Source organism: Lonchura striata, chromosome 7 (genome assembly GCF_050655825.1).
Source record: "Lonchura striata isolate lonStrDom1 chromosome 7, ASM5065582v1, whole genome shotgun sequence".
Taxonomy (NCBI): domain Eukaryota; kingdom Metazoa; phylum Chordata; class Aves; order Passeriformes; family Estrildidae; genus Lonchura; species Lonchura striata.
This window is the reverse complement of record NC_140709.1, coordinates 35,878,960-35,884,985: the sequence shown is the minus strand read 5'-3', so window position 1 is coordinate 35,884,985 and position 6,026 is coordinate 35,878,960.

Here is a 6,026-nt window from a genome sequence, read left to right as displayed (position 1 = left end):
AGCTCTCCAGAACGCTTTCAATTGCCTTGACTCTTCTGGCTTCCCTGATCCCAAACTCAGGCAGCAAAGCCAGCATTACCATTTCATAGGGTGAGTTTAAAGCCAGGGTGAAGATGAAGAGATGCTGATATGGCTTGAGTTCCAAGTCAAACAAAGTGGAAGGAACTAAACAGCAGAGGAATATTTTTGTTTTGCAAATCATGGCAATCACCAGCACTCCCTTACCTGCTAAACACATCTCAAGCTTCTGGAAAAGTATTAGGGAGTGAGCTCATGACACCAGCTGATGCTGGAGTAATCTCCTCACCTCTAGGGCCAAGCTGCAATCAGCTCTCTTGGGAGCAGTGTGCTTGGGGCCAGGAGCAGGAAGGAGGACTCACTCCTGCAGGAAGCTGACCCAGGCAGGATGGGCTGATAGCCACCTATCAGCAAGGCTTCCATTGCTAGTAGCTGGCAGAGTCTCAAATTTGCTTGGATTGCTGCTCTGCTGCCTCCTCGCTACCCGAGACCTCCTCTGGATCAACCTCACAGTGCTGACATGCCAGGCACTGTCCCAGGGGCAGTGCAGTGCCCTCCCCAGCCCCATGGCACTGTCCCAGGGGCAGTGCCCTCCCCAGCCCTTCCAGAGAGCTGCACACCCTGGAGCAAGGGCTGGATCTGTCACTGGGAGGGAGGATCTCGCTCCTTGAGCTCCCTGCGGTCCCACCAAGGCCCACACAAATCACACACGGTGACAGGCAGCCACGTTTCACTACTTCCAGCCTGACAATTCTTAGAGTGGATATGAAAAAGAAAAAACTACTCTGAAAAAAAACCTTCAGCAAAAAAGGCCCAGTGGACATCTGTGCAAGCTCTGTCCAGATGTTTGTCTCGGCTGGCTGCTGGGGTGGGGTGTATTTGACATTTACATTTAACAAAACATCCAAAGTGCTGTGATTACAAAGGGCCAGGGGAGACACTAGAAATGGGAAGGAAGGAGTTTTTCCTGTTTGCAGTGGCTGGATTTGTCAGACACTTGGGCATAACAAATCCTTCACAGACTGGCAGCAAGGGAGAAGGGAGCTCTGGTTTAGCTCATCACTCGCAAAATTACAATCAGATCACACTTGGTCACAGAGAAAAGGAACCAAAATAAAACACACCTCCCAAACATACATCATGAAATGAAACATTTTGTAATTTTGTGAAAATACAAGTTAAGGCCAGGAAAGAGCTCCAAATAGTTCCACTTCAGAGACAGAACAAGAAAGAAAGAGGAGAGGTTAATCCAAAGAATGGAAAGAGAAATTTTAATATCTACTATTCAGCCTGGACTTAAGGTAAATAGTTCTCCACATGTCATTTGAACAAGTTGACAAAGGCTGAAGCAAAACCACAAACAAACCCCAAGGCATCACCCTTGAAGAGCAGAAATCCTTGTGCTGCAGAACATGAGCTGCAGTCAGGCACTCCTGAGATCCCAGCTGCACCCAGAGGGGGCAAGGACATAGTGATGAAAAGCTGATAAAGTTGCATTTTTAAAAAGAAGTGTCTGGACTTTCCCAGGCTGCCCAGTTACCTGGTCAGACTGCACACAGGACAAATGCCCAAGAATAGCCCAGACCAGCCAAGAACCAGTCCCTAAAATACCCAGAGCAATCTGCAATCACCAAGGCAGTTGTAACACTTCAGTAAAGGAAACCAACAGATTAATTTTCCCATTTGGATTTGTCAGATTTATATCCAGTTTGGGTGGGGGGAAGCATTTTTAACATGCTGTGATAAAGAAATAAAGATGAGGTACTAAGAGATGCTGTGACACCTGGAATAGCTTTTCTATTCACCCAGCACTGGTCTTCTCCAGCTCAGGTTTGGTGAAGGGATGTGGCAGAGGGATCTATTCCTGCAAGTTTGCTTGTCTGTGCAGCACATCTCACTCACTGCTACTCCCAGGTAACAGAAATCTAATGCCAAGGACAAACCATGGTGCCTGATTGGGGTCATATGCCCCAACAGAGGACAGTGGCCACTGAGGGAAGAGGCAAGAGCCCAGCTAAGCATTGTCTTCCCAGGAGGACAGGCACTCCCACACAGGCTTAGCTTTTGTTTCTTCTCTGCTTGTCTACCAGGAGAATATCCATCAAAGAAGTTATTTTTTATCTGAGGACATCTGAAGTGTCCTCTTTTAGCAGTTTGAAACATGCACATAAACTTTTCACCATGAACCGTGCACAGCCCCATCAGCAAGATCCCAGTAATTAACTAGACAAACCATTTATTTAGCCACCAAATCTGACCAAGCAGTTGTCAAAAGTTTCAGGCAATGCATTGCAATTCCCAGCCCAGGATAACAGCGTGGCTCCTGGTGAGCAGGGCAGGCTGGGATCCAACCTTCCAGAGAAACAAGGCATCCTTTTGTGAACGCAGCCCTCAGGGCTTCTCTTTGTCATCCAAGAGTAATTATTTTGCATATCTCAGGCTGGGTGAGCTTGAGGATTGCATTTCATTACATCCCAGGCACAGGTGTTATGCCAGACTTTAAGGAGAATTTTTGACCCTGAAGGGGACAAGGAAAACTGGATATTGAGAGACTGTTAATAAAAATGCACCACTAGAAACAACATTGTAGATAAAACAAATATGGCCCCTTTAATTATTCATAGGCAGTAATTAATTCATGTTCTTAACTAATTAATGACTCACTTCAAGGACAAGGGAAAATGGTCTGTTTATAGCTTAAAATGATGTTATTGCTGCTTAGAAAACAAAAACAAAACATCAGTTGAAGATCAAACAGCTCTCTCAAGTCCTGAATTTGGTTCCAGGAAATCCTGTGCTCTTCTCCCCAAGGAACAGTGATTCACAGTTGTGTCTTGCTAAAGAGACTGAAGCTGGGTGCTCTCATTTGCTCCACTTCAACAAGTTTTTACATTTTTTTGGTCCAAATTTGCACATTTCCAGAGCCAAAATAAGCTGTGGAGTGTGAGACAATAATAAAAATTTGAGATTTATTACAAGGTTAGTAATATTTTAGCACTTTGGGGACCTGGTAAAGAGCCAAGACAGCCTTCTCTTTGCTCTTTGCCAAGTATTGTAAGAAACAGAACAAAACAATATGGTGCCTGCCCTAGAACACTCACAACCCAGCAAGCAGAGAGATGAAAAGTGCTTCAGGTCATGGAAAAATAGTGACTTTCCCAGGAGACTGTGACAGCTTCACACAGTCCCACACGTAAGGCTTGATGCACCCAAGTTTTTGAGAAATGGAGGAAGATCTTGCAGAGCTGTTGCACTTCTGTCTCCAGTAAAGACCTAAAAAGGTTTAGAAGTATTTCAGTAGTCTCTCAGTGTTCCCTAAGTTGCCTTCCCTTGAAATGCTTGTGAGGAGCCACGTGTTTGGGTGCAGAGGGAGCCCAAGTTCTTGTAATTTCCCAGGCAAGGGAGTGCTGAAGGGGCTGCTTGCTGCTGCTCCAGAAGGGAGGTGTGGGGCCAGAATTCCCAGCTGTCCAAACCTGTATGAGCTGGAAGAACTCTGCTGATCAGTTTATGGGTGCTCAGGTTGGAAGCTGCACTTCTGGCTCTCTTTGGTTTTCTTCCCAGTTTCTCACAAGAAGCCTTTCTGAGACAAGGCAGGAGGTACAGCTTCTGTCAATCTTGTTGCCAATCCTCCTTGCTTCTGTCAGGATGGGAATTTTTTTACCAAGCTAAGTACAACAAAGATGGGGACAAGATGTCCCCACAAGATGGGGACAGCAGCCAAATAGGTCTACATAACATCACAAATCTCAACTACCACAGAAAACAAAACAAATACAAAAAAGTCCTGACAAGCCTTCCCCAAACCCCTCTAAAATCACTCACCCTCATTACCTGCACTAAGAGACAAATTGGTCTATACTAAGCATCCTACGAGAAATACAACCCCTACCTTGATATCCTGTGATTTCCAGGTCCTAAGTAAGGGAAAAATTCAGGAAACGGAATTATAGCCCCAAAGAGCACATATAAACACTTGCAACAGGGGTGTCAGTGGATATGCTTGTACTTGACTTCACAAAATACTGTGGAGAGCATCACTTTCCTCTTTCCAACTGAATTCATGGACATCACAAGTCTAAGAGAACAAACCCACAACAACCAAGTAGGCAAGGAACAGAATGGACAGCCTCTAGCCATTATTAGAAGAAAATACATGAGGGATTTTTATTGGCAACACCTGAGCAGGGTAGAGGGGTAGAAACCCCTCCCTTATCCTGTTGCCCACACTTCTTAAATGATAAGTCTTATTGTGTTTTTTTCTCATGTTTTCATAAAAAACCTAGCATTATTAATGTTTGGTGGGATTAAGAGTGCACTGTCCCCTCCCACCACTTATCCATCCTGCTTCCAGCAGAGATGCCTGAGGCCACCAAGTCAGACCAGGAATTCCTGACCACCAAGGGGCTTGTTGTTTTGGAAACAGCAGTCAGTGGCTAGAACAGACATGGAAGACCAGACTGAAAAGAGATGATGGATGTGAGGACACTGGAAAGACAACTTGGTTCTGAAAGTCTTTTCTCCTCTGAGCAAACCACGTTGCAAAGATGCTCAGAGCACTTTCCACATTAGCTTGCACTGAGAACACAGAAAAAAAGGGGGAAAAGAATCTTCCAAATGGAAAAAATATCAGAAGCCTTGATTTGGCAACTCTTAGGATAGATTAGCCTTCATCTTGCAAACAAATTCCAAGTTAAAACAGCAGTTCAATAGGAAAAAAACCACTCCAAAATAGTATTGTTTAGGAAAAATAGCAATTGGATGTTTTAAGTTGTACTGTTTTTCAGAAAGCTTTGAAATAGAAGTAGCTTTGAAACATTCACGATTCTTACCAGAACTCTCTTTGAGTCCCTTTGCAAGAGTAATTAGGGAGAATCACATTCAGGTCTGCCTTGCACATGGTTAGATTTGTGTGCAGTACAACAGAACACGGGCAGCTAGAGATATTGGAAGGTTTTTATCCAGGCATGATTTTTCTGTTGTCTTCCATATGTTCCAAATAGGATTAGAGGAGATCAAACACTGCTTTCCACAAGCTATACTCTTTTGGATGTAGCTTGATTTAAAAAAAAAAAATAATAAAATTGGGAAATGGCTGTAAAGGGAAATAATGCCAGGGGTGGAGGGTGGAGAAGAAGGGGATTGCCAAGAGGGCTGCAGTTTCCAGAGAGCAGAGCATGAGTCAGCAGAGTATTTTATTTTTTTTTAATATATATGTATATTGCAGAGCAGTGATGCCCTGAAGACCACAACAGATGAAACCTCTTTACTATGTGTGTTTTACCAATCAGGCAGCAAGATCTCATTACTTCCTGACAGAGGAACTCCCTGCAAAAACAGCTGGGATACTTTTAAAAAATCCACTAAAAAACCACACAACTTATTTATATTTTAAGAAGAACTTGGGCAATCTTTGCCCTTGAAGGGCTTGCCAGTATGAGCAACTTCTTCCACCTCCCTATATCTGATTTATCACCACAATATACAAGAACTTGCTTTTCTCTCTCCCTGACCTTGCAGCTCTGTAGGATTCGTGAGTCCTCAAGGGCTCCTTTTATTTGCTCTTAAATCCTACTGAAAACTTTCCCTTTTGGAAAACATTGCCATCTCCCAGGGGCTGGCTATGGTTCCCACCTCCCACAGCAGCCAGCCCCTTTTACTGTGTTTACTCCACTTCCTTGGCACTCACACACCACTCCATGCCTACAGAGGATCTGGGAAAACTGCACCATCCCCAGCCACACAGCAGCTCTGCCTCCATGGGAGGCTGAAAGAGGCACCCTCAGCACCCCAAAAGTGGTGGGAACACCTCACTCTCACCACTCAAACCCTCTGGGGGGGTCAGGTCCAGGTGCTCCAAGACCCCTTAGCCCAGCAAACGCCTCCGAGATCTCACACAACCTACCAAAAAGGCTTTTCCCCCACCTTCTTACAGTGAAATTATAGTTTCCAGTCCTTTATCCTTAGCAGCCTCATTGTACCACCTAAATGTCCAAGCAGGACACTGGCCA